At 43.0% G+C, this 19,561-nt stretch overlaps 1 long non-coding RNA gene across 1 annotated transcript; it reads right to left on the bottom strand.

The window, feature by feature from the left end:
• Positions 1–1,023: 1,023 nt before the first annotated feature.
• On the bottom strand, positions 1,024–19,237 carry LOC309667374. Its single transcript, XR_014267736.1, has 3 exons — positions 6,392–19,237; positions 5,533–5,609; positions 1,024–5,411 (listed from the first exon to the last, which is right to left on the bottom strand). It is a non-coding gene; the product is annotated as an uncharacterized lncRNA (long non-coding RNA).
• Between the last annotated feature and the right edge of the window lie 324 nt (positions 19,238–19,561).

Here is a 19,561-nt window from a genome sequence, read left to right as displayed (position 1 = left end):
TGCCAGGGAATTTTCTGTCATGCTCTTGGGCCCACTGTCAAAGGCTTCAATGCAGAAGACATTCTAAAACAGGCTACTGTCATTTTTTGTCAGTGACTGTACACAGTAATGAATCATCCGGTAACATAAATAATTCTTTAAGTCTCTGTATAAATCCTCTGTCCCCCCAGATCCCTGAAGGATGATATAGCCTCTACCGCTGAGGACACTGATTAGATCTCCACCTACCTGTCAATTACATTTCCAACAGCAATGAGCTCTCTCAGTCTCTGACTCAGAAACTTCTAGATGGCTCTCACAAGATGGCTCATCCCAACGAAGCAATGCACGCAGGCCAAGGGGACAGACAGGCTGGCTTGAGGCTGCAGGACAGGATGACCAGTGATGAGTCACCCGGAGACCCTCAGGGGGTAGCTTACACCCTCGTCCACTGCAGGGCCTGATCTGGAGCAGATCTGGATGGGTACCAGATTCTTCATCAACCGGGTACCCACACACACACCAAGCGCTCTGAGGTTTCATATACACTAATATGTATAAAATGGAAAACTAATAAGAATCTGCTGTATAAAAAAATAAATAAAATAAAACTCAAAAAAGAATTGAATATTTCTTACTTAGCCTTTTTACATGTACAATGAGAAGGCCCTTGTTCAACACTCGACTTTTGAAAACCTAATCCTCCCATTAAAAACATCCAGCTTCCCGGCATCTCTGGACTCCAGTCCATGTGTTCATATGAACAGTTCACAGGACATACTCCCAACAATAACCCTGTGCAATCTTTAAAGATTCATTTAAAATTTCTTTCAAAGATACAGAATCTCAGAAGAATAGTATTCATTTTAAACATCTAAATAACTTCAATCCATTGAAAACTCAAATATCAAATCTGATTAGGAAACACTGATCCTCTTCAACCTGTTTCTGAAAGGTCTTATTGAGTTGGCTGTAGGGTTCCATTGACGTGGAAATGCCCTCCCCTGGGGGCTACATGACCTTCTGAGGGACAACAGTAGTCGTCCTTCAGCAAGGCAGCCGATGAAACCTGCTGAAACCGCTCTGATGCAAAGATTGGAGGTGGACATTCATTCCCAAGCTCAAGCCAGCCCACTGTGCAGTATTAAACATACTGGTTTTTCAAATAGCTATTCTCAATCACCGCTCTCTGCACTTCTAGATTTTGGCTGGAATGGGAACTGACATTGCCAAGATGCTGAGAAAAGGGAAAAAGATATGTCTTTTCCTGGCCTAGTTAAAGACAGGAAGGTACAAAACCAGACTGCAAGAATCTGTTTTCACAAACATCTCAAGAGCTTTAGTCAACATACAGTGATAAGCTGTACATAATTAAATGTTACTTTTATTGTCGATGCATTTCTCAAAGCCTTTCCATCGCACCAGCATCCAAGGGCCAGCTTTCATCTTCTTTCACTGTAGGCTAGAAGGACATGTGTTGGGTCACTGGCCGGACACCAGCATTGTAACCCCATCCCCACTGCTTCACAAAGAGAGAGTATTTGGAAACTAACTCATAAAATCAATTGAAAGCTTTGTTCCATAAACAGAAGGAAAAATACGATTCAATGATCTTAGACTTTATGAATCTTACTATTGTTATGTTTTTAAGATACTCAAGTGAAGGACAGTCAAATCACTGCATTTGCTTCCATAAAATATTGTGCTGAGAGCAACATTAGGATGTTTCCACATAGACCTAAATAGAAAACTCCTGTCTTCTATGAGTTAGAGAAAAGAAAATAAGAGGGAACATGAAAATAAATAGCAATTACAAACATCAAAAAAAAGAAAAAGAAATATTGATCTGCAGCTCCAAACTTTCAACCACTGTGGAAACTACAAAGATGGAGAGGGTCCACCTGGGTGAAGCCTGGCTCTTTTCTCCTTCTATTTTATCCTAAATGTGAAATGTACAGTCTGGGAGGGGCATTTGATTTAAAACGTGCTTATTCTTCAAATGTAAACCTTGAGAAACTTCTTAGTCAACCACACCTTTTTGTAAATTAATCTAATCAGATTTTCTTCCTATTTATCAATTTATGATACTGCTATGCTAAAAGTTTTAGAGGGCAAGAAACAGAGGCATGCATCGATCCACAGGGCCCTTTGGAGGAGATGGGTAAGAAGGTGTGTTGTTAGAACGAGGATTTGTTCCTCCTACCTGAGCCCTGGAGGTTTGCTGCCAGGCTTATCTCGTCTTGCTGACCCACCGTGTGCAGACTTCATTCCCAAATTTGTCTCATGGTCCCAGACGGCTGCTGGCGTCCAGAGAACATGTCAGCATAGTTGGCAGGAAGAAGAACAGAGAAGTCAGACCCCGTCTTTAAGCCACACTTTCCAGAAGTTGGCACCATGCTTGCAGGTGTGTCTTATCCATCAGAACCCAGCACGACGGCCAAGAGCTACAAAAGGGGCTGAGAACCGTCACCTTTGCTCTTGGCAGACACTTGGCCCCTGTATGAACTTCCGGTGCTGCTGTAACAAGTGACCACGGACTAGGCAGCTTGAGACAACGCGTATTCATTCTTGTATCGTTCTGGAGGTTGGAAGTCTACAATCAGAGGTACTGGACCGAAACTATGCCCTCCCTCCTGGACTGTGGGAAACCCACCTCCTTCTTCTTCTAACTTCTCGGGCTGCTCGGCTCCAGCCCCTCCCCCTCCCCGCATCCGGCAGCCCAGTGGTCACCCCCCTTCTGCCTCCGTGCCGTCAAACATCCCTCTGCCTCCCTGCTAAGGACACTGCAGGGGCCTTTAGGGCCCATGTGGACCATCCAGGACAATCTCCATCTCAAGACCCTGAACTCAGTTGCCTGCAAAGTCTCTTTGCCAAATCAGGAAACAGTCACAGGTTCTGAGGGATTTGAATCTGCACATCTTTGGGGCTGTACTTAGCCTATCACATCTGACAAAATTATCTGGAGACTATATTCCCAAGGAACAGAAGGCATGAACCCTACAGGACCAGGGGCGCTGGCCACAGAGAGGAAGGCGGGCCAGGCCAGGGTCCTTGAATTTCCTTCTAGAGGGAGAGACTTAAGTACGAAGGTCCTGGTGGGTGAGTGAGGGGAATGGAAATGGATCAACATACACTTTGACTGACTCCCTGTATTTTCTTGAGGGCAAGGCTGTGTCCTACCAGCTGCCACATCTCTTCCAAAAGGCCACTGATAAAGATTGACGTTTCATGCATGTCACTGAAGCAGCCGGAACCAGAACAACTCTGCCTGGGCCTCTGGTTCCTCAAAGTGCAGCGAGAGAGACATTTCAGGCCAACGGGAGGCGGCCGCCGGCCAGGCTCTGCTGTCCTTTCATCCGCGTCCATCCCAGCAGGTCCTGCTGAGTGAGCTTCTCTGCGGCCAGGCAGCCCCGAGCATGGCCCCCTCCTCGTGGGAGATGGAGGCTCCAGAGAACGTGTCCAACAGGCAGAGGCATGTTCAGTGGGAACAAACATTGGAACGCTTCACAGAGAGAACATGTTCTGACCACTTTCCTCCCGTGGGGCAGAGACGCTGGGCCTTTGGCATCAATCAGCCAGTCGTGCTCCGTTAGCATCTTTAAAGCCAGCTACAACTTCTAACTTCCTGAGGCGGAGACAGCTAAGGTTCTCCCTGTTCCTTCCTAGAAAAACGTAGGGAGCAATCAGCGCAGAGAGTGGAGAGTGAGATGCGGCTACAGCCTTCGTGGTCCTTCTCCCGGGGAAGGACGCGGAGATGACGCATGTCCACCGTGACTGCACCTGCTTTTCGAGAAGAGGAGCATGGTCACCTGCTAAGCATCTGGAGCCTCAGGCCTCACGCGGCGGGTCTGATGGAAGCCTTGCTACAAAAAGAGAGTATTTTTTCCAGCTTTATTGAGGTATAAGTGAGAAATAAAACCATGAGATATTTAAAGTGTACAATGTGGTGATTTGATATATGCATACATGTCACAAAATAAGTTACTCCTGCTTTGTAAAATGAACATTTGCATTGCACATCACCACTAAAACCCGGTGCCGTCAAAGACGTCACTGATGCCACTAGTACGGACGTGATCCGGGGTTTTCTAGACACTCATCCACTCGTGACTTCCTGGCCTCATGTCCCACCGCTGGTCTGCATGCCCAGCACCGCGTGGGCCTGAGGGCACCCAGGGACAGACAGACAGACGCGACCCCCGCCGAGCAACGCATCACGGGGCAGAAGCCGCTGGGAAGGAGGACACAGCAGGTGCTAAGGGGCGCGAATTCCGTTTGCAAAACTAGTCAGATGATGCCTGCGCATAACACCGTGACTCATCCGAGTTCTGACACGGCTGTGACTCAGGGCACCACCGAGATAAACACAGAACAGAGCTGCCGTTCATCAATGATCTGATTTCAGACCTTTAACACAGTTTCAACATGTTCAGCTTCCAAAGGAAGTGAATTCTTAGACTGGGAGCGGCCCCGTGGCTGAATCCCCTCGGGATCCCACGGGCAGCTGCACAGGCCACCACGCGGTCCCTCGGCCCCCTCCCTGCCCACCCTCCTCCCACACCAGCTCTTCTCGGCCTTTGGGTTTCTGAGCCTGCAAAGCCACCACGGCCCATGCAGACTAAAACCACCTCCAGCTCCCTGATCTCCGTGTAAGTGTCATTCCTTCAAAACGAGCAGCCCTCATGCTGCTGCCTGTCGGGCCAAGTCACCCCGATAGCAAACAACCCTTTAGAAACACCCCTGACTTACCTGCATGCCACAAAGCCTTTCACAACAAATGTGTTTACTCCCAATAACTTTCTTGTATAGCATGTGTGTTTCTATAATTTTCTTCTGACTAGAGGGTACAGAACAACATAAGAATAAAAATCCCATGATTGCAGTAAAGCATACCTTACCTACGCAAAAGGTATACAAATAAATTTTGTAAAAAAGAAACACTTGTTATTTGTTTTTCTGGTCTACAAACTCCAGACACATGAATGACAGAGGCTTATGTTCTTTGAAGGCCTAACATCCAGCCCAGCACAGAGCAGCTGCTTCTTGAGTGTGGGCTGCTTCTCGCTCTGGGAAGATGGGCCAAGGTCAGTGCCATCAGAGTCACACGGGGCTAGTTCCATTCTTCCTTCCAAGGTTCCAACTTAGGATCTGGGAGCCTCATTCTGAATCAGATAAACTTCCCTGATAGTTGATTATTTCCTGTGTTATTTGTTTAATCCAAGACACAGAAACAGCTACCTGAATTAAAGCATCCTTCACCACACTGCCTTTAAAAGCAAAAGCAACCTGGGATTGGGTTTTTCCAGGATCGTGCAGGAGACACACAGGACAGAGCTTGCTTCCGAGGGGGACGGGCGGGCACAGGTGCAGGAGAGACGCTCCCTTTACAGCCTGTGGAACATTGGAAACCGTGTCCCATATCTGAGCATTAGCTGTTCGAAATGAGCACAGTTAAGTGTACCAATAGTAAGTCTATTGTAAGTAAATAATAGGTGTATTGTACATAAAATGGGAAAACGAAGTATAGACCACCCCACACACATCCTTTCTTACCTTTGTAATTGGCGAGTACACCTGTGTGCACCCCAGCCAGTTTCTGCGGACTGTCTCCCAAATCAAGCAGTTCGGCCCTGAAGGAAACAGAAATTGGGTGTCTCAGCCTCCAGGTCACCACAAACACCACGTGTCAGGCCAGCACCCAGCACTTGCGGGGGCACGATTCCTAGGGGGGCGAAGAGGGGCCAGGCCCTGAGGGAAGGTTGAGCCCACTGTGCATCCCGTGAGCAAAGCCACGGAGACAGGCCACGCCGAGCAGGACACGCAGGGCTGGGGCCACCCTCCTCGGGGTAAGGGTGGGGAAGAGGGCCTGACAGTGGGAGCCGGGGTGGGAGCCGTGAACTGAGTGTCATTTCCAGGTAGGGCTAGGAAAAGCTTTAGAGACCAGTTTACAATTATTGTAAAATTTAGGAGAATGAGATGCAGAAAGATGAGGTAATAGTTCTATGAGTCAGGGCTACCGTTTTGACACCAGGCTTTGTGATGCCAGCGTGGTGCATGGGTACACGTGTGTGTCTGTATGTTCGTACACACGTGTCTGCACCCACGCACCTGCATCATCACACTACCGTGCGTGATCTGTGACTGGACACACCCCCAGCTCCCGCCCCGCCTCCGGTGCTGAGGGACATCCAGGTGACATCAAGTGGCAGATGAAGGGCTGCCCCCCGTGCTCCAGCTTGGAGGGAACCACCTCATGACCCCGATGTGGGCAGTGCACGTGGACACGTGGACTTCGGTAATAGGAATTCTCACAGAGAGCACCGTCTTTATGGGACCAGAAAGGACGGACTTCTGTTTGCTCCCAGCAGCTTCACTGCGGCTCTTCACCTTGACAGCCCCAGAGGTGACTCACCTTTTCTAGAAGCTGGATGAGATCCTTCAGTTTTCAAGGTGTTAGTTTCCCCCTCTGGACAGCACTGTTTATTTGATTCAAACTGTGCAAAAGCTGGGTGACGTTTAAACAGCTTCTTCTCACGATTCTCAGATTACTGCGCTGTGATAGAAAAAAGAAAAGAAAATGGGCAAGAGAAGAGCAAAACACATGGATTAAGTGACAATACGACAGAACGACAATTCTGCTAATTTTATCAAAGTGGAAGCTGGAGTACTTAATTCACACAATCACAGCTATTTCCTCCAATACCTAAAGTAGAAAACAAATACAACTGAATTGGGAGATTGGGATTGGCATATATACACTAATATGTATAAAATGGATAACTAATAAGAACCTGCTGTATAAAACAAATAAAATACTAAAAATCCAAACAAACAAACAAAAAAAACAAATACAACTGAACGGCCAGCGGTGTGATGGGTTTGGATTTTGGAGGCCAAATGAGGATGTGCCTCTAACTACTGGCCTAATAGACTCTGCTGAGTTCCAAAACAATCACAAGAACAGCTAATTCACCACAATCGGCTGTATCCCATTGAATTCCGAGAAGCGGGTACCCGAGGCGGGTGGTGGACTCGGGTCTGAGGGCCGTGCGCTGACGAGACAGCCCCTGGGGGTGTCCTTACCCTGGGGAACCCATGTTCCCCCCACCCCCGGTTGCTGTCCAGCCCCCAGAGGCCATGCGCGCGGGTCCCCGGGGTCTATCCTCAGCCCCTTCCTCTCCCCACTCCCTGTTCCTCCTACAAAACCTGGTGGATTCCCACTACCTCAGCCTCATTTATGTTCTTCCAGATTCACAGGTCCAGACCCAGACTCTCTTCTGAGCCCCGTGTTTCCAGGCACAAACTAAATGTCCTTAACCAGAGATTCCTGGTGCCTGGGATTCACCTCAGAAAGACGACACTGTTTCCATCACCCCCAAAGCCCCCTTGCATCTTCTGGGACAGGTTCGGCAGCAGGAGTCTCTCAGGGGGCAGCTCGGACCCCAAAGAGCCTCTGACCCCGACGACCTGTGACCTCGTCCTCCGAGCTCCCCCAAGAGGGTCCCTCGTCCCTCACGCAGATAACACCTCGACACTGTTAACGCTTTCCACGGACTGTACACCGAACCCTCACAGCAATCTAAGGACTGAGTGTTATTCAAATTTTATAGATAAGAAAACTGAAGTTTCAAGACATTAGCCCAATGACCGAGACTACGCAGCTGGGCAGATATAAAACCATTGTCAAGGGCAGATCTGTCTCCCCACAAAGCTCAGACTCTTGAACCAAAGGAATTGCAACCTTGTGTGTGAACCACATGTCACAAACTAGCACTTCAAGGAGAGCCTTGGTCAGCGTCCCAGGTGCCAGGTGACCATGAGTCATGGAGAGCATCTACAGGTGAGTGTGAGTAATAAGGATGTCTACAGGTAAAGAGCGGGGGTCAGGATCTGGTGATGGTATCATAATCCTGACTTTTTATGATCTCACATTTTCAAGTCTGCCCCACCCACACTAGAACCAGAATTTACTTATCAATCTAAAACAGATCTCATTCAAAGTACATCTGCTGTCTTCTGATTCTTTACACCTGGAATGGCTGTTCGCTGGCCAGGTGAACCCTGGCTTTCTTAGGAAGCATTTAGGGATCTGCCACCAGCCAGCAAATCCACGTTTGTCTTCAGTGCTTCAGTGGTACCACTCGGGGGGCACATCCACCAGGATCTCTCTCTCTGTTTGTCTTCCATGTGCTATCTCTTCTCTCCAGAGTTCCTGTCCTGTCCCCCAGTCTTATTCACCTATTACCACTTTCTTATCCCTGGAAACTCAGTTCACAGCTAATTCCTCTGGGGTACATCTGCCTGGTCCCAGAGACCGGGGAGAGGGCCCTTCTCGCACTCACTGCCAGGAGCGGTGTCCTGGGAATTCTTAGCCGTGTCATGTGTTGGGGTGACCGCTGAAGACTGAGTGCAGCAAGAATGGTGCTGAGAGTATTTGGACTTTGGGGGCAAATGTTTAGACGACGTGTTGGAAGAACACGCAGAAGTAAGGAAGATGTCCCATCAGCAGGAAACCTGTGACCTGTGCCCCTCACTCACCCCTCGCCTTCCCACTGGTCCTGTGGGCGGCCTGATACTGGGGGTCCCGGGTCCCCATGTCCTGCATCACCCTCTCACCAGCAGTGGGACCTCTCCTGGGACCAGGTCAGATTTTGAAAGCTCTAAGCCTGGCTCTGATACCATATGATATCACTTATATGTGGAATCTAAAGTATGACACAAATGAACTTATCTACGAAGCAGAAACAAAATCACCTAGAGAACAGACTAGTGTTTGCCAAGAGGGAGGGGCCTGGGGAGGGATGGAGTGGGAGGTTGGGGTCAGCAGATGTAAGCTTCTATATATGGAATGGATAAATAACAAGGTCCTTCTATAGAGTACAGGGGACTATATTCAATATCCTATGATAAACCATAATGAAAAAGAATATTTAAACAAAGAATAACTGAATCACTTTGCTGTACAGCAGAAATTAGCACAACATTGTAAATCAACTATACTTCAATAAAAAATATATTGATTAAGAAAAAGAGCCTGACTCTGACTGCTTCCTTTGTTCCACTCGGTTTCATTATGTGTTTTTTCTCAATCCTTGCTGTTTGGGCTGTGGGTGGAGATTGAAAGCATGAATTCATGGTGTCATCTTGACTACGGCTCCTTGACCTTTCACAGCCTTTCACTACCTTATTTAAGCCATTTACCCCCAGACGCCTGAATTAAAGTGGCGCTATCCTCAGTCTCCAGAGATCACCTGATGCTCGAAGGCGTCGTCTGCCAGGAGTAGGGCTGGTTGCAGCCCCCCGGCTGGAGTGTATACACGACCCTTTCCGATGTAGACAGCCTTCTCAGAAGCAAAAATAGCCACACCAGGGATTCCCCAGGAGGTGCGGGCTCCACGTGGCTGGGGAGATCTGTCCGTCCTGCCAGGACATCTGTGGCGCTTCCCTGCCCAGTGGTCTTGACCCAGCATGTGATCCAGGGCCTCTCAGGCCGGGGGTGAGAGAGCCGTCCCAGTTGTGCAATCAGCCTTGCAGACATGGCCTCCTCACTGAAGAAATGTGATCACAACTCCCCTTCCAGATGACTCATTCCCAGACTTTCTTCCTGACAGGCAGGGTTGTGCCTGTAGCTGCCTGAAAATATTCTTTCCATTTCATCATAGTTTAATATTCTATAGACTTGGGCTCTTCAACAGATAATTGAAACCATCCCGAGCCTCTCAGGGCAGGAGCCCACTGAGGAAAGTCTAATAAGATGTTTCCGAATATTACACATGGCTATTGTATATGTCAGACCTTTTACATTACTCATTTGACATCCATGTTTGACATTTAAACTTTAAAAGGGGGAGGGGGGTTATTACCAAATGATTAATCAAAACATTCAAAATAAGAGCATTTTACAAACATGACTAAATCATCTGGTTTTAATTTATTCATTGCAAGGTAATAATTAAAATTAGGTGGACTGAATCAGAATCTCAGAACAAAGTATATTATGTGCTCCCATGAATTTCTTACAGTTTAAATAGTTTCTGCATTCATGTCAACACCATTTCTAAGGTGGAGTTTCCTTACATGAAAACAAGAAGAGTTCTACAATTTCAAACATCCTATAAGCATTTGTTTAACACAGATATATTTCAGAGCCACGCCGAAATGCTCCACAGTATGAACCAATCTTTACTTGAAGAAATAGCATGGACTCAATACACTAATTGTTTACCCATTTCCTTAGATTCCCAATGGTCCTCTCCATGGTGGTTGTTTAAATCTCTCTCTCCTAAACATCACCCCATAGAACCCATACGCAGGAACTGCACTTGATTTTTTTAAATAAAATATGTTGAAGTACAATTTACATACATTCTTTAAGGGAGAAAGGAATTGATACAGGTCAGAAATTTGGATCTGTCTGAAAAAGGAAGAGCATTGGAGGAAGAATAAATTAAGGTAAAATGAAATCCTTTATTTTTCATATTTTAATTGATCTAAAAGAAGCAGTTTGTTTAAAATAACAGTAGTAACAATGTATTGGGAATCAATAGTATGTGGATAAAGGGAATAAATGACAGGAGGGAGATATTGGGAATAATTTATAATGAGGTGCATACACTATTTGTGAAGTAGGAAAGTGGTATTTGAATGTGGACTTATAGTCACTGAAAATTCATATTGCAAACTCTAAGACAACAACTAAAAATGTTTATTAAAAAAGTATAAATAATATGCTAAGAGAGGAGATAAAATAAAATCATAAAGTGCTCAATTAAAACCAGAGAAGGCAGAAAAGGTAGAAGAAAAAATAGAAACAAAAAACAAGCACAACGAATAGAAAATAGTTACAAACATGGCAGATATTAATCCAACTATATCAGTTATCACTTTAGATGTGAATGATCTAAATATACCAGTTAAAATACAGAGAATTCAAGAGTGGATGATAAAACAAGACTCAACTGTTATGTTGTCTACAAGAAATCCATTTTAAAAACATAAACTTTCACAGATTAAAAATAAAGGGATGGAGAAAGATACACCCACGGTAACACTATCCAAAAGAAAGCTGGATTAGCTACACAAATTTAAAAGAAAAAAAAAACTTCACAAGAAAAATTGTTGAGGATAAAGAAGGACATTAAATCATGGTAAAAGAGTTAATTTCCAAGAAGACATAACAATGCTTAAAATGTATGCACATAACAATAAAGCAGCAAAATATGTGCAGCAAAAACTGATAGAATTGCGTGGAGAAATAGAGACACTCACTATTATAACTGGAGACTTCAATTCTCCACTTTCAGTAACTAATAGATGAAGAAGACAGAAAATCATAAAGGAGAGGTTTGACCTGACCAAAACTATTAATCAACTTGATCTAATTGGCATTTATAGAGTATTCTATCCAACAATAACAGTAGATACATTCTTCTCAACTCACCTGGAACATTCACCAAAATAAACCACATTTTGGCTCATAAAACACAATTGAATTTTTTTATATATATAAAAGAATCCTTGTTTTTATTTTTACGTTGCACAAATGCAGGTGACACAGTAAGCCCATAATTCCCATCCTTACATGTAAATTAACAGCTAAAAATCTAAACTCATAATCATCTACACGATTCATAGTCATGCTCTGTGGAATCCACATGGCATCAGAGGAGAACCTAACATAAAAGACCAAGGTTCCAGGTATTACTATAAATGTCCTCTGGTACATGCAGTCAAACCGCCTATGAAGTAATTCACCTCAAGCTTCAGTGGATAAAAGAAGCAGCTGAGAAACAACACCATTCTTAAGTCTAAACGTGATTCCACCCCTTTGTCTTGTTAAATTTCCTTCCATGAAAGTTTAAACTTTTAATACAATTATATTTTACATGAATATAAATCGAAGTTTGACATAATCTATGTCATATTCACCCTGTAATATGAATAGTCCAATGGCTGGTAAGCTAGAATAGTCCAACAATCTTTATTACAAATTTAAATTTAGGATTTTAGAGCAAAGTAATAATATGTTCATCCAAACATTATAAATTTGAAAAACTTCTCTTAATGTACGCAAATTAAGGTGCAAAGCTTATTCCCAACATATACTTTGTATGTGCTCTCATTTTTTGAAGTAGGGTGCAGCGGGCGGTTTTAAGACCCAGCTTACAGCAGCCCTACATCCCCAGAGATTATTGGGTCCACTAATGGCAGTGGAAACTGATCGAAGCTGCATCAACAGCGTCTGCACGCAGATTTCATTGTCGGAGTCAGCAGAAATGACGTCTTCCTTAGAACCGTGCTCCGATCGGCTGAAGATTGAGTAAGCGATCGTTGGCTCCGCAGGCCAAAGTTACACGGCTCTGCTGTACAAAGGCTTCACTCTCTGCCTGCAGACAGTAACTTGAGGGCCTCTGAAGGCTCTGCACAGCAGGGCTGAACGTTCACATTGCTGTACACCGCCAGCCAGCACGCCTGCAGTGCACCTGAGCTCGAGCCACGTCCTCTGGTGTTAGAACAGCATCCCCCCCGGGGAAACTGTGGATAAATGGCCAGAAGAACCCGTGGCCTAGGTAGGACAGTACCCGATTCACCCGTGCTGTCAGGCACTGCTGCCTCTGTATCCGCCAGGACGTGTGCACAGAGAGGGCTCCGTTCCAGAACAGCTGCCTGGGGGCGTGTTCTCTGAGTTCTCAGTTGAAGATGAAGATGATTCTGATTCAAGTGGGTCAAGTGGGTAGAGGGCTGGTCCACCTTCTTGATTTTCTTCAACATCAGTATCTTTCCAATTCTAACAGGTCCTCCTTGAGTCGTCTCCCCATGCTTTAAAAAAGTATGGCTATATGTCACCCCACCTTGTATATTTTCTGTGTTTCACATTGTCATCAGTGAGTTCTCCAAAGACTGTCATGACAGCTATTAAGGATTTGCAGGATAGATGGACTTGATCTTGTGAAAACAACCGGCGCTATCTTCATTGTCTGCACACAAAAACATTCCAGAGCATAATTCTCCAAATGGACAGAACCAGCTATTTCTTGAGTAACAATTTTATTACCACCCAGCTGTTTCCTAAGAGCTTTGAACTGATCCATTCGTTTTGATAAAAATTCACATTTAGGAGTTTTACTAACAATCTTCATTCCAATGTGCATAACATGTAAATGGCAGTAGTCACCCACCCCAGCATCCTGTCTGTCATGCACCCAAGGCACCCTCAGATGACACTGCCTGCCTTACACTGTCGGGGGGATGGGGCTCATCACTCCAGGAGCCACTGCTTTCTGCTCCACAGTTGAACAATTTTAAAATAATAAAAAGCATACAAAATATGCTCTCAGACCACAGTGGAATTAAACTAGAAATAAATAACCAAGATACCTGGAAAATCCTCAAATACTTGGGGATTGTACTGGGTTGAGCAGTGCACCACCCACCCCCCAAATTCATGTCTACCTGGAACCTGTGAAATTGACCATATTATTAATTATTCTGTTAGTTATATTGATAGAATATAAAAATGGAATAGAATAGAATAGAACATAATATTTTAAGCTGGGTGATAATGAAATTGGTATAAGAAAATTTGTGGGATGTAGCTACTGCTGTGCTAGAAAGTAAATTTATAGTCTGAAAGTTTATTTCAGGAAAAACGACAGAACTCAATGATTTAACTATACAATTGAAGAATTTTATAGAAAAAGAGAACAAACTAAACTTTAAAAAAACAGCAAAAGAAAGAAGATTTTTTAAATCAGAGCAAATAGTATGAAATGGAAAAGAAAACACACACAAGAGAGTAGCTACAAAATCAGAAACTGTTACTCTGAAAAGACTAAGCAGCACCAACAAAAAAGTAAAGCCCCAGAAACACAGAATGAGAGAAAAAGAAAGAAGGACAAAATTACCTCTACCAGGAAGGAAAAACAACAAATGTCTAAAACACTGTTACAGACAATTTATGGTTTAATAAATTTGAATATTTAGATGAAATGGATAAATTCCTAAAATAACACAGCTGATTAAAATGGACACTTTTCAATGTTTTTGGGTCCATGTGACTCTATAAATCCCCCCCACATTTTTGCCCTCATAATAGCTGTAGTTTGCTCCATTACTAGTAAAAGAATAGTTCTTACCTTACACAGTGTACCTGTAAGTCGGACAATAACAAGGGAGTGAGTGCACACTTTGTCTTATTATGGAGTTTCACCATCCCAGGTGACTGCTTTTATATGTCACTCATTCTCTATTCAACAAATGCTTACTGGGTCTCTGCTGAGTCAGGCCCTGGGGCAGAATCATGAATAAAGCAGACATAATCTTTCTCATTTTTATCATGGAGTTTGAAGTGAGCAATACTGTATTTTTAAAAGTTATATATTTGCTCTGCCTATATATTTATGCTAAACAAATTATAACTCTTAGGACTAAAAACACATGATTAGTTAAGTATAGAAAATGTAATTTTGCTGTACACCTGAAACCAACACAACATTGTAAATTAACTGTATCCCAATATAAAATAAAAATTAATTGGGATATTGGGATTGACATATACACACTAATATGTGTAAAATAGACAAGTAATAAGAACCTGTTGTATAAAAAATAAATAAATAAAATTCAAAAAAATTAAATTAAGAAAAAAGAAGATCTATTAAAGTTGATGACATGTTTGCAACATGCTTAGTCAGTCTCACAATATGAAACATCCTGTAGATGAAGTCAAATACCTTAATTTTATAAAACATACCCAATCCCACATGAAGATGACTTAGGAGCTGTCAGGTAGCGCATTGCACTTGAAAGAGAAACGCCCTCATGCTGTTTAAGATTCAGCCATGGGGGTAATGGTAAGTGGCTGTTAAAATGCAATGGATAAAATTGTCTTATCAAGAGAACCTAAGAATTTCTTAATCATACTTGATTAATGAGTTCAATATTGGCATTCTGTTAAACCTCTACAATTTGCCTGGGAGAGATTACAGACACACTGCCTTTTTTCATTCTGCAGCCTAGTTCATTCACATGGATAAATACGAGGGAGACTTATTTCTGCAACTTTAGAGCAGGATAAAAATAGTTAGGTTTAGACTGTTTTTGAACACTCTCTGTACGCTGACAGCGGTTTTGATAATGGCGACCCAACAGCAGAACGTCCACAAGAACACTGGTCACATAAATCTGGGCTGAAATGTCCACAAGAGCGTGTTTCAGACAAAGTGAGCACTAGTTCTTAACCAACGCCCTCACCCTCCTTCTACTTCTCTGCTCACTGAGCTGTGGTTTGACATCTGATGTATTTTAAAGAGTTGCTTTTAATAACTTGGATAATAAATTCCAGAGCTTATTTTTAAAAAATAAACTTTCTCTACGTCTGTGTCTCTATTTCTGCTTTGCAAATCAATTCATCTGCACCATTTTTCTAGATTCCGCATATATGCATTAATATACGATATTTGTTTTTCTCTTTCTGACTTACTTCACTCTGTGTGACAGACTCTAGGTCCATCAACGGCTCTTTGGTGACTTAAATGGGAAGGAAATCCAAAAAAGAGGGGATGTATGTATATGTATAGCTGATTCATTTTGCTGTACAGTAGAAAGTAACAAACACCACATTGTAAAGCAACTATACTCCAACAAAATCAATTTTAAAAAAAGAAAAAAAGAAAATTTCTAGTTTGAACAATTTTAGTTTACAGAAAGAACGGGAGGTGCATACAGGAAGTCCCCATGGACCCCCTCCTGCAGTCCTGTGACTGGTGCTTAGACCTCAACGGCCAGCTGTCTCCAGGGATGGTAACAGCACTGATCTCAGGGCGGTCTGTGGGTTACGTGCCGTAATAAATTCTCAAATACTCTCTGTGCTTGTCTACAGCTGTTTATGTGTTCGGTCAGCTCAGCCAAGTTCCTTGGCGTCCCTCACTTAAGGATGTAGGGTTGGGATGTTCATGGTCCCCATTAGAAGTTATTGTCATGCACTCAGACTCCCAGGTACCAGCAAGGCCCCTGTGGGAAGTTCCGGGGTGGGTTCAGGTGTCAGTGTGTCCTGTAATCACTGGATGTGATCACCGGATCGGCCATCTGTGACACTGGTGAGCCACTGAACAACAGACTCTCCAGGTTTGCTTCTATCCCAGGTTTTCTTGATCTCATCTTCAAATCTGAAACAAGGGTCTCAATATTTTATTCTATTCTATTCTATTCTATTCTATTCTATTCTATTCTATTCTATTCTATTTGAAACATTTGACAAATCAACAAACTGAATTCCAGAACATCAACATCAAAGACCCAAGTCGTCTCAGGCCATTGCTAATTTCACTTTCCGTGCTTAAAGATCAAGCTTTCAAATTATTCAGCTTTATTATAAATAGTTTCTACCACATTTTGCCTCAGAGTAGAGCAGGAACATCAAGGAAAAGAGATTAGATTAAAATCTGAGTCTTATTTAAACATGTTTCCTAATGGAAACAGATACGAGCTATTGGACCCTGTATCACTCACTATCTGCTTATTTGTTCAACAGGAACAGTATATTTAGCAGTGATGCCAGAAATGGAAAAGGCATGTTCTCAGGTAAAAATCAAAGCAAAGACAGGATGCCTACACTTGCTAAAACCCTTATTAAGTCACATTGAGGATGACTTAATTTTCTGATGAATCATAGAGATATCAACACCAGTTGTGTGTGTGTGTGTGTGTGTGTGTGTGTGTGTATTTATGTATCTACTTTTCTATGTATTTTTAACCAATGCATTATATCTCTCATTTTTAATTTAAAATAATGGTATTATGTTTCAAAAGTCATATAGAAAAAAACAATGATTGAATTTTCATAAATAAGAGGTGGTTGGTTTATTTCATTTTTTCTTCTTACAACTTCTAATGCCTAGTGATCAAAACACATTTTCAATCAGAAATGTGCTGATTTATCAAATAAGAATAGTGCCAAGCACAGTCCTCTTAGAAACAGAAGACTAGGTATCCTTTTAGAGCAAGTAATAGAACATTTATATGAATATATGTTTACACACACATTCTATTCATTGAAGCAATTGATCCAACAAAACCAAAGTTTGTCATTCTAGTAATTCCTGGAAAGGGGGAGGTATCTGCTGGTAGTATTTGAAATTCTTCTGTAAAAATGATTTGTCCTTTCTCCCTCATTTATTTATTTATAAAAGGTATCACTTTTAAATACCCATTTTTAAATTTATTTGTATATAGAAATACAATTTATTTTTGAAAATTTATGTTTATATCCAATGTTTTAGCAAGTTCACTTATTAATTCTAGTAGTGTATTTATAGATTATAGACTATTTTGAGTTTTATGTGCACATGATTATGCCATGTGCAAAAATGACAATTTTATTTCCTCTATTCCAACACCTTCCAGACTCGAGAAGTGGGATAAAATAAATTTCTGTTTTTTAAGGCACCCACTCGGTGGTATTTCATTGCAGAAGCCCTAGGAGGTTAGTACACCTCCCAACCTCTTTATCCTCTTCTTCTGGGATTCTAATTACCATTTGTTAGACTATCCGATATTGGTCCACAGGTCCCAGGCTCTGTTCATTTTTTTTTAAATCTCTTCTTTCTCTTTCTTCAGATTGGTCCATTTCAGTTATCTCTATTCAAGCTCACTCTTTCTTCTGTCACCTCCATTCTGCTAGTGAGATCATTCGGTAATTGTTTTTTCAGATTGTATTTTCAGTTCTAAAATTTCTATCTGATACATATTTTAAAAGTTATTTCTGCTTATCAACTAATAATTCCTATATTTCCATTCATTTCAAGTGTTTTATTTTTTCTTTTAATTCAAAGAGCACAGTTATAACAGCTGGTTTGCCATCTTCCCTAATTCCAACATCTGAGTCATCTCAGGGTTGGCTTCTTTTAATTGTGTTTTCTCTTGGGACTGGGTCACATTTCTTGTTCTTTGTATATTCAGTGAATTTTGACTGTATGCTGGACATTGTCTCTTGTCACATTTTTTGGCATAGTCTCTTGGTTATACCTTAATCTTCTGGAGGCTCTTGTGGGTTTTGTTCTAGCAGGTTGACCACCTGGTTAAATTCAGACTGTAAGTTCTTTCTCACCTATCATGAGCACTTTTTCAAACCAAATTTAATTCTCTAAACCTTTGCTATGCTGAACTGGGTCCGCCCCATACAAACATGCTTCGGAGGTCAGGCTGAGACTGGCATGGACCACACACAGAATAAACGGCCCCTTTCACAAGTGTCTCCTCTCCTGGATTCCTATCCATAGCCCCACGGGCTCCATTTGTGGGTCCTCCATCAGGAAAATAGGGGCTTCCATTGGAGTTTTAGCGGCTGTGCAGCTTCAATTTTGAGTTTCTGTTGACATGTCTGTAAGTTTTACTGATCTTTTATTCTACAGGTTCAATCTTCTCTTAAGCTCTCTGCTAATTTCAGATACTGTACTTTTTTAGCTCTAGAGTTTCCGTTTGACTCTTTATCACTGTTTCCATTTCTCTACTCAGGTCCCTTCTGTTTACTCAACATGTACATCTCTACTTTAAATCTATGAGTATGTTTGTAGTAGCTCTTTTAAAGTTTCTTTCCGTCAATCTAACATATGTGTCACTTGGGGGTATGTTTCTATTTACTTTTTTTCTATCCTCTTTATAGACCACATTTTCCTGATTCTGTGCCTAACTAGTGATTTTTAAAAACTGTTTATCCATTTGATTCGATTAAGGACATGGTGAATGTTGGTTGTTAAAAGCCTGGGTCATTTTTTCTTCTCTTAAGAGTATTGAGTTCTTCAAAGCCACCACTGACGCACATGTGACATGAGGCACTCACTTTGTGTCGTGAGGTCAGAAGTTACGGATTTCTGAGTCCTGCACCCCCACTTTCTTTACTTCTCTCAGCCCCTGCCCTCCACAAAGCTGAAGCCAAAGCAAAGGTTTGAAAGCCAAGAAAGCAGTGTGGAAAGACATCACAGCCACAGAGAAAAGATTCACTTGTGGACTTCCCTGGTGGCGCAGTGGTTAAGAACCCGCCTGCCAATGCAGGGGACGCGGGTCCGAGCCCTGGTCCGGGAAGATCCCACATGCCGCAGAGCAACTAAGCCCGTGCGCCACAACTACTGAGCCTGCATGCCACAACTATTGAAGCCCGCCTGCCTAGAGCCCGTGCTCCACAACAAGAGAAGCCACCACAATGAGAAGCCCACGCACCGCAACAAAGAGTAGCCCCCGCTCGCTGCAACTAGAGAAAACCCGCGTGCAGCAACAAAGACCCAACGCACCCAAAAATAAATAAATAAATAAATATTTTTGTTTTTAAAAAAAGATTCACTTGTCATGCACCTTCCAGTGGCCCAAGACACTATAGCCCTGAAAGTGGTCCAAATGCCCTTGGAAGAGGCCCCCAAGGACAAGCTTGGAGAAACGAGCTTGACCACTATGCCTTCCTCAAGGTCACCCTTGACTGTAGAGGTCAGAGCCAGCAGGCAGAACAAGCAGGATGTGGAAAGGTCTACGGCATTTGTGCAGCCGAGGTCAACAGCCGAGCAGACCTGACGAGGAGAAGAAGCCGTGTGTG

The sequence above is a fragment of the Balaenoptera physalus genome, assembly GCF_965194825.1.
Source record: "Balaenoptera physalus genome assembly, chromosome: 9".
In the NCBI taxonomy this organism is placed as follows: Eukaryota; Metazoa; Chordata; class Mammalia; order Artiodactyla; family Balaenopteridae; genus Balaenoptera; species Balaenoptera physalus.
This window is presented reverse-complemented; position numbering and strand designations above follow the sequence as displayed.